Source organism: Vicia villosa, linkage group LG1 (genome assembly GCF_029867415.1).
Source record: "Vicia villosa cultivar HV-30 ecotype Madison, WI linkage group LG1, Vvil1.0, whole genome shotgun sequence".
Classification (NCBI taxonomy): domain Eukaryota; kingdom Viridiplantae; phylum Streptophyta; class Magnoliopsida; order Fabales; family Fabaceae; genus Vicia; species Vicia villosa.
Window position 1 is genome coordinate 137608298 of NC_081180.1, and position 10341 is coordinate 137618638.

Sequence of the window (10341 nt, forward strand, 5' to 3'; positions counted from 1 at the left end):
TTAATCGGAGATTGATAACAGCTTTGAAAATTGACAAAAGTCAACTTAATCAAAGTAAAAATAAAGATTTTTACTTAATTAAGACCTAAATAATTAGGGTTTTATCATAAACTTATTTACAAAGTGATTAGGTTAAAATAAAGTGATAATATATATTTAAAGTATTTAAGAAAACACTTAAAACATACTATTTTAAACCTAATAAAAATACATGAAATAAATAATATTTTTATGATTTTTTTGATTATTCACAAAATAGATATGTTAAATAAGAAGTGTGTGAAAAATGAAGTGAAAATGATTTAATTTGATAGGTTAAATATTTATGTGAAGTTGTGAAGGAAATAAGTGTGAAAAGTGGTAAAAAATATAGAAATGTCTTCACCAAGGCTTGAACTCACGCCCTTTAGGTCACACACCCAAAACCAAACCACTGGGCCAGCGCGCGCATGGTGATAGTAACTTGCACTCATTTGGTTATGTTTTAAAACAAGTAGTAAATCATTGAAAAAATAAAAGGATCAAAAAGTCTGGGGCGAGGGGGATTCGAACCCCAGACTTTGGGCACGCGCAACACACAAACACTCTCTACCACTGGGCTATCACGTTTTAGTCGTTAATGAAACAGGTATCAATCAAAATAAAATAAACTTAGACCTGAGTTTGAAAATTGCGCGCCACCACCATCTTCGTCTTCAACCTCAAGCTCTCAAATTTCAAATTTATGAACTTGCTCATTTCTCCACCAATTGCAAAGATGTAAAGACCAAACTTGCTCTAAATTTACTCACGATTCTAAATATGTAACTAACATGTACTTATATTAACTACATCTAACTAATTTACCAGAAATCGTGAAGAACCCTAAAACTTAAAAATCAAATTAAATGGCTATGCTGAAAGATAAATGAATGATGATAGAGGGTTTTCAATCCTCTGATGATGCTGAACAAGATAGAATCGAGCTTTATCACAAAGAGTGCTTAAATTAAAGAGGTGAGGTTCAGAAACTTACCTCTGAAACTGAAGGTCGTGAGGATGATTGAGGGCACCTGGGCTTGAATGAATGATCTCAATAGCTTCCCTGAGACTCAATGATGCTAACTGGATGTTTATTATAGCCTGAATCCTTCTGAATTGTTCTATGGACCTCCCTCGATTTCAGCTTCAAGTGAACATGGAGGGTGTTGAATTTAGAGTTACAGATGGGCTGCAGCCATCTGGTTAGCTTCACTATGACCTGAGGAGTGTGCCTGGATGATTGGCTTGGCTCAGAACCTCCTGAATTACTCCATGGACCTCCAACTGCAAATGCTCCAAAGTGAGAGCAACAATGGTGTTCCTCCACCTACAGAAGTGATCCAGGTGCTTGGATCACCTCAAATGACCTCCCTTGAGATGTTAGAATGCTCACTTCCCAAAGATAAGCTCTGGTTTGAAGAAATCGATTCTTCTTGCCAAAGAACTTTGAAAAACAATGAACAAAAGAAGAGAAAGAGAAAGCAAGTAATATGGTTGCTTTGGTGTGTTTTTGAATGAGGAATGCATCTGTATTTATAGGCAAATGGATCAGTATAGCTGCAGAGGAGTGAGCTTCCTTAGTGAAGTTGATTTGGTTTCTTAGCCATGAAGGAAATTTGCAAATATCTCTTATGCAATGATGAGAATTTTGATTCCATTTGATCAATCCCCTAGCCCTCGATTTTGCTTGATCTTAGGGGACAATTCTGAGCCAGAAATGAGCTCTAATTGGTTGGTGAGAAGATTCCTTGGGTGATTCATCAATTTGCCATAAATTCACAAATGTAATCATTACATAATCACATGTTCTTGTTTTTAGAATCTTCTTCAATTCTTATGGCATGGTGAAAATGAATGCATGGCATGTTTGCAGATGTATTATGGGTCATGTAGCATCTGTATTTGAGGTCATGTGCACAAAATTTCAAAGTTCCAAAATGATGCATGACCTATAATTTTACTTCATGAGGCCAACTTTGAACAAGCATAACTCTTAGCTCAAATTGAATTTTGAGAAGGTTGAACACAATTTGGAAAGCCCTAAACACCTACTTTAAATCATTAGTTTATGTCTTCTTCAGAATCCTTTGGGAAATTTGTGAAAAATGAGGCCAAAGTTGGAAGAAAACTAGGTTAAAACACTTAGAAAAATTTCTAAGTGTTTATGACCTAAACTTCAAAATTTCCAAAACTTCATAAATGGTTGATCTTTTGAAAAAAGTTCCCTTGTAAGATGTTGTTTTATTTGGCAAGATCTACAACTTTCATGTTGGAAGTTTTTTGAGTTGTGTAGGTGAAATTTTGAGATCTCACCATGCCTTCAAAAACCCTAATTCCCGACTTTTCGCTCCTTGATGAATTTCTTTGAATTCCTTTGGCCAAATGACTTTGACATCCATATATTGATGATATTGATCTTTGAAAGTCATTTTTTGACCAAAAACCTTAAAAGTCAATGATGATCCTTCACAGTTGACTTTTTCCTGACAAAGTGAATTTTTTGGGCTTTTGTGTAGAAATAAGATCTTCTCCCCAAATGGATGATATAAATGGATTATATGGAGGTAGTAGAGATCCTTGAATCATGTCTTGAGTTTTGGATTCATGCCCTGATCAGAAGTCAACTATCTTGGTGAATTAGGTCAAAACCCTAATTTGTCGACCATGTGAAAGTAATGACTGTAGACTTTGAATTGAAGTGTGATGTCCAGTAGACCTTGTAATATGAGTTATTTGAAGATGATTGATGTCTTTGAATGACCCTCTGAGGTTTTTTAGGGTTTCCCAAATGTGATCCCTGATTTCAGTCCTTGATAGGCTCAAAACCCTAGTCTGGTGACCTGAGTAAACCTGTACTCATATGACTGGATGTCTAATCAATCATAGATGAGAAAAGTGAAGTTTTTGAGCCCCATGATTGTATTAGAGACTAGTCTTTGTATTGATTGATCCTTTGCCTGAGCTTTCTTGTCTTTGAGCATCCTCGATTAGGTACCAGATGGAGAAATGACTGCTCTGGGTACTTGTCTTGACCTGATAAAAAATCCTGAAGATATATCATCTCAGGGGGGTCAAAAATTAGGGTATGACAGTTAGTAGTTAAATGAAAAACCTAGAAGTTGAAAATATTGAGATTAAGTTAGAACTAGGCTAGTGTTAATTTTAAAAATAAAATTAAATAAAACAAGTTATAATAATAATTATAATTATAGAAAGGAAGTATTTTCTCGAATGAAGAAAGCGGCTATAATTATAATAGTTATTATAAGATGTATGAAAAATAATAAGAAAATTAAAATCTAGAATAATTAAAAATAGAATAGTTAAATGAAAATTAAAGATTAAAATTTTAAAAATAAAATGAAAATAAAAAGAATAAATAAATGTGGGTTGTCTCCCACCAAGCGCTTTGTTTAATGTCGTAAGCTCGACGATTTTAAAATAGAAAACTATTTTTTCGAAAGAGCGGGCAGTTCGTCAAGTTTAAAAACTTCGATGTTTTCATCGTATTCGAAATGATGGTAATACTTAAGACGTTGCCCATTTACGACAAAAGGTTTGACGGTTTCTCCTTTGATTTCTATCGCTCCACTTGGAAATATGTTAGTTATTTCGAAAGGGCCAGACCATCTAGATCGTAACTTACCAGGAAATAATTTTAGTCTAGAATTAAATAAGAGTACTTTATCGCCTATGTTAAAATTTTTCCTAGATATACGCTTGTCGTGCCATTTTTTCGTTCGCTCTTTATAGATTTTGGCGTTTTCGTAAGCGTCTTGTCTAAGTTCTTCTAATTCGTTTATGTCCAGAAGTCGTTTCTCACCAGCGGCAGTGTAGTTTAGGTTTAAGTTCTTAATGGCCCAATAGGCTTTATGTTCTAACTCTACTGGTAGGTGGCATGATTTTCCATAAACGAGTTTGAATGGGGTAGTCCCTATTGGAGTTTTGAAAGCTGTTCTATAAGCCCATAAAGCTTCATTTAGCTTGGTTGACCAATCTTTCCTAGATATAGCAACAGTTTTCTCCAATATTTGTTTTATTTCGCGGTTAGATACTTCTACTTGTCCACTTGTTTGTGGATGGTATGGTGTGGCTATTCGATGATTCACTCCATATTTTCGAAGGAGTTTCTCAAGTATTCTTGAAATGAAATGGGAACCACCATCGCTAATTACCAATCTTGGCACACCGAACCTAGGAAAGATGACGTTTTTGAAAAGTTTGATAACTACTCGTGTATCGTTTGTAGGAGAAGCAATAGCTTCTATCCATTTTGAAACGTAATCGACGGCTACGAGTATATATTGATTTCCAAACGATGACGGAAACGGTCCCATGAAGTCTATTCCCCAGACGTCAAATATTTCTACTTCAAGAATGCCTTTTTGAGGCATTTCATCGCGTCTTGAAATGTTTCCAATTCGTTGGCATCTATCACAGCTTAGTACAGCAAAATAAACGTCTTTCCACAGGTTGGGCCAGAATAGTCCAGATTGAAGGATTTTGGCGCAGGTTCTAGATGTGCTATGGTGTCCTCCACACGGTGCAGAATGGCAGTGTGTTATTATGCTTCTTATTTCCTCCTCGGGTACACAACGTCTAAAGATTCCATCGGGGCCTCTTTTGAACAAGAGTGGGTCGTCCCAATAGTAATGTTTTAGGTCGTGGAAGAATTTCTTCTTCTGTTGGTAACTTAGATCAGGAGGAAGCACACCAGCAGCTAGGTAATTTACGAAATCTGCATACCAAGGTGCGTCAGATCGGGCTAAAGCTATTTCAGCTAATTTCTCGGTTTCAGAGTTTGGACGGTATGGTTCGAATTCATTTGCTTCTAATTGGGCGATGAGTCTTTCATAAGGGAAATCATCGTCAATTGGTACTTGTTCGGGTTTCAGATTTTCCAATCGAGAGAGGTGATCTGCTACGACATTTTCAGTGCCTTTCTTATCTTTAATTTCCAGGTCGAACTCTTGTAGTAACAAGATCCATCTCAAAAGTCTTGGTTTAGCGTCCTTTTTGGTTAGGAGGTACCTAATGGCGGCGTGGTCAGTGTATATGATTATTTTGGCTCCTACCAGGTAAGAACGGAATTTGTCTAATGCGAATACGACAGCTAATAATTCTTTTTCTGTCGTGGCATAATTCATCTGAGCTTCGTCTAGGGTTCTACTCGCATAATATATGACATGTAGTTTCTTATCCTTTCTTTGTCCTAGAACGGCTCCTACAGCATAATCACTTGCGTCACACATTATTTCGAAAGGCTCATTCCAGTCGGGAGGTTGCATAATTGGCGCAGAGATTAATGCTCGTTTAAGCGTTTGAAATGCTTCAGTGCATTTATCGGTGAAAATAAATTCGGCGTCTTTCATGAGTAGTTCAGTTAAGGGTTTGGTTATTTTAGAGAAATCTTTAATGAAGCGTCGGTAAAAACCAGCATGTCCCAGAAAACTTCTTATTTCTCTAACGGTTTTGGGAGGTTGAAGGTTTTCGATAATTTCGATTTTTGCTTTATCAACTTCGATTCCTCTATCGGATACGATGTGTCCAAGTACAATTCCTTGTCGAACCATGAAATGGCATTTTTCCCAATTAAGGACTAGGTTTACGCTTACGCATCGTTTAAGCACCATTTCAAGGTTTTCTAAACATGTTTCAAAACTTCCTCCACAGACAGAGAAGTCGTCCATAAAGACCTCCATTATTCCATCTAGGAAGTCGGCAAATATTGCCATCATGCATCTTTGGAAGGTCGCGGGTGCATTGCAGAGCCCAAAAGGCATTCGTCTATAAACGAATGTACCATAAGGACAGGTGAATGTGGTCTTCTCTTGGTCGTCAGGGTGGATAGGAATTTGGAAAAATCCGGAGTATCCATCCAGATAACAAAAATGTGAGTGTTTAGCTAGGCGTTCGAGCATTTGATCTATGAAAGGTAAAGGGAAATGGTCTTTTCGGGTAGCTTTATTTAACTTCCTATAGTCAATGCACATTCTCCATCCAGTTTGGGTACGTTGTGCTACAGATTCTCCTTTTGCATTAGTGATTACAGTGACTCCTCCTTTCTTTGGTACGACGTGAACAGGGCTAACCCATTTACTATCGGATATAGGATATGTTATTCCAGCTTCTAGCAGTTTTTGGATTTCCTTTTTAACCACATCGCTCATAATAGGATTTATTCGCCTTTGATGTTCCCTAGAGGTTTTACTATCGTCTTCGAGCATAATGCGGTGCATACACAGAGAAGGGCTTATACCTTTCAGATCTGATATGTTGTATCCTAAAGCGGTAGGGTATTTTCTTAGGACATTAAGTAATTTTTCAGTCTCGGTTCGTCCTAAGTTGGCGTTCACTATAACTGGTCGGTTTAGTTCTTCGTCTAGAAATTCGTATCTAAGATCGGTAGGGAGTGTTTTCAGCTCTATAGCAGGTTTCTTAGGTCCAGGTATAGGATCGGGAGTTAAAGCTAAGCATTCACTCAGGTGGTTATCTTGATATTCCTCACGCCAGTTGTCATCCTCAAAAATTGGCGGCATAGGAATTCTTAGGGTTTCGGTTTCCTTATTTGGTTCGGATTTTATTTCCTTGACACACTCGTCGATTATGTCAGCAGAACAGCATGTGTCAATTATAGAAGGTGCTTTTAGGAATTGGGAAAGGATAAATTCTATTTTCTCTTCTCCTACTTCGAAAGTAAGCTTTCCTCGCTTTACATCTATAATTGCACCAGCGGTTGCTAAAAATGGTCTTCCTAATATGATCGGGATGTTAGAATCTTCTTGGATATCCATAATGATGAAGTCAGTTGGGATGTAGAATTGACCTACTCGAATAGGGATATTCTCTAACATTCCTACAGGGTATTTAACTGAACGGTCTGCTAGTTGAAGAGACATTCTTGTTGCTTTAAGCTCACCTAGATTGAGTTTCTTACAGGTTGAAAGAGGCATCAAACTAACACTAGCTCCTAAATCGCACAAGGCTTTCTCTATGATGGTTTTTCCTATTACGCAGGGTATAGAGAAACTACCAGGGTCTTTCAGTTTTGGAGGCATGTTATTTTGGATGATAGCGCTACATTCAGCGGTAAGCGTTATGGTTTCGTTATCCTCGAGTTTCTTTTTGTTTGATAAGATTTCTTTTAAGAACTTAGCGTACGAAGGCATCTCAGTTATGGCTTCTGTGAATGGTATGGTTATGTTTAATTGCTTCAGAAGTTCTACAAATCTTTTAAATTGCGCTTCGGTTTTTGATTTAGCTAATCTCTGAGGGTAAGGAATTGGTGGCTTATAAGGTGGTGGTGGAACATAAGGTTTCTCTTTTTCGGGTTCCACTTCGTTATTGTTCTCATCAGTCTTAGCAGTTTGTTCGTCAGTTGTTTTCTTTTGGGTTTCCTTTGGCTCTTGTTGTGACATGGGTACGTTTTGGGTTCTAGGATCTATGGGTCCATCGTAATTCGTTCCACTTCGTAGTGTTATCGCGTTCGCATGTCCTTTAGGATTGGGTTGAGGTTGAGCAGGAAACGTGCCAGCAGGGGCAGCAGTAGGTGCTTGTTGTTGAGCTACTTGTGAGATTTGAGTTTCTAACATTTTGTTATGCGTAGCTAAAGCATCTACTTTGTTCGATAGTTGTTTTAGTTGCTCGCTATTGTGGATGTTTTGATTCAGGAAGTCTTTATTGGTTTGTTGTTGGGAAGCTATGAAGTTCTCCATCATGATTTCTAGGTTCGACTTCCTAGGGGTGTTTTGAGCAGCTACAGGCGCTTTTTGGTTGCCAGGTGGTACAGCAGGTGCTTGTCCAGGCGCGTACAACGCATTGTTGTTCTTATAAGAAAAGTTCGGGTGGTTTTTCCATCCAGGGTTGTACGTGTTAGAATAAGGGTTTCCTTGAGCGTAATTTACTTGATCAGACGGGACTCCAGTCAAGAGTTGGCATTCAGCAACTACATGCCCAGTCAATCCACAAATCTCGCAGTTAGGTGCTACAGCGGCAGCAGTGGCTGAAGGAGTGATGGTTAAATTCTCGATCTTTTGAGTTAAAGCGTCTACTTTAGCGTTAACGCGGTCTATACCACTTATTTCGTACATTCCTCCTTTGGTTTGGGCTTTCTCTAGAGCGGCTCGTTCTCCACCCCATTGGTAATGGTTTTGTGCCATGTTCTCTATGAGTTTGTATGCTTCATCATGGGGTTTGTCCATTAATGCTCCGCCAGCAGCGGCATCTATAGTCATTTTAGTGTTATATAAGAGACCACCATAGAAAGTATGGATGATCAGCCATGGTTCGAGTCCATGATGAGGGCATATTCTAAGCATGTCCTTGTAACGTTCCCAAGCTTCGAAGAGCGATTCGTTATCTTTCTGGGTAAATCCGTTGATTTGACCTCTAAGCATAGCAGTTTTGCTAGGCGGAAAATATCTCGCTAAGAATACTCTTTTCAATTCGTCCCACGTAGTTATGGAATTGGAAGGCAGGGATTGAAGCCACGCTCTCGCTCTATCTCTCAAGGAGAAAGGGAAAAGGCGTAATCGAATAGCTTCGGAACTAACGTTGTTGGCTTTGATAGTGTCGGCGTATTGCACGAACACGGATAAATGGAGATTGGGGTCATCAACAGGGCTTCCAGAGAATTGATTCTGTTGAACAGCTTGGACCAGCGAAGGTTTCAGTTCGAAATTGTTCGCCTCAATCGCAGGTGGTGCGATACTTGAATGCGGTTCAGCGCGCGAAGGAGCGGCATAGTCTCTAAGAGGACGAATAGCAGCCATCTCTAACTTCGGGGTAATTTGATTGATTTGATCAGTAAAAATCAATTCCTGATTAATCGGAATTTCTGCTACTTCGGGAAGATTGCGAGCTCGTCGTTTGACGTTAATGAAACGTTCGATCTCGTTAATTCGTTGTATTAAATCTCCTCCTTGTGAACGAGTATTTGGCATACAATCGTTCAAAAAGAAAGGGAAGAATTGTCCTAGTCTCTACGGTGTAACAGTGAGTTACGATATCGACTTAAATAGTCCCTGGCAACGGCGCCAAAAACTTGATCGCGACTTTACGTGTCTATAAATCTGATAACTGCAAGTGCACAGTCGTGTCGTGTAGTTTTAAAAGATATCGAATCCACAGGGACTATGAATCGATCTACCGTTATCTAAGGTTACTATGTAAAGCTAGGAGTACTAAAATTTCGATTGTTCCTAAGGGAAAGTGATTGTGAGAAAATAAAGAATAATAATAAAAGACAGGTATCAGTATGTATTTCGTTTAACTAAAGGTAATCCGAAGGTCCATTGGCTTTTGCATAATTAAATTAAAAATCTTTACTAATTCCAATTGATTAAAAATCCTCGTCTCAAACTTTCGCTCTGTTGATTCAGACTACTATCCTAATCCTAATGTACGCTTTCGCCATCCCATTAGATTTTAGAAGAGCTTTTTGGAAACAATGTAATTAATAAAATGCCTATTTTACGAGGTTGTTATCTATTTAAATCTCCTAATCTCAAACTTTCGTTCTGTTGACTCGGAGCAAGCTAATAACCCTAACGTACGCATTCGCCATCCCGCTCGAGTGTAAAAACAATTTTTGAAAATAAATAAGTTCCAATTAGTTTTAATACGCTTTCGCCATCCTTAAAACTAATGTCTTATGTCTACTATCTGGTTAAAGACCTCAAACTTTCGCTCTATTGGTTTTAACCTTTGACCGTCCTAAGCCCTCAAACTTTCGCTCTATTGGTTTTAAGACTTACTAATTAAACTAGACATATAAACCAAAAATAAGTGATAATTAATAAAACATAATTTAAGCCAATTTATTTCGGATCCCTACGGTTAACTTACTTTACATACCGACACCTTTAGTAATTTAGCCAGACATATTAATACGATTAAACATGCATAAATCGGTTCGGTTCATAATAGTAGGCATATTAAATGGCATATAATATATCATGCAATAATAATATAAATAAAGGCGGTAAATAAAAACCTGAATTAAAATAAATCTGAATTGAATTGAATCTTGAAGTACTCGAACTTCCACCACAGGTTGGCTGGATCGTTCTTCGGAATTTAAATGGCAAAAAATAAAAACAATGAAATAAAACAATAAATCTAACGTAAGGCTAGATCTACGAAAAGTTCACAACAATTTCCAGTGTAGAAATCGTTGTGAGAAAATAAACGGTTGAATGAAAGCAGAATAAGGAAAAGCAGTTCGCGGTACAATTTCGGCAGCACTTCGTTGGCAGGAAATCGGACCGATTGAAGTGAAGTGACTGGTCCTATTTATAGGAGGGGCTTTGCAGTTGCTTT

At 37.9% G+C, this 10341-nt stretch overlaps 1 non-coding gene across 1 annotated transcript; it reads left to right on the top strand.

The window, feature by feature from the left end:
* Positions 1-8310: 8310 nt before the first annotated feature.
* LOC131645351 (small nucleolar RNA R71) lies at positions 8311-8417 on the top strand. The gene has a single exon (XR_009296980.1). It is a non-coding gene; the product is annotated as a small nucleolar RNA R71 (small nucleolar RNA).
* Positions 8418-10341: the final 1924 nt, after the last annotated feature.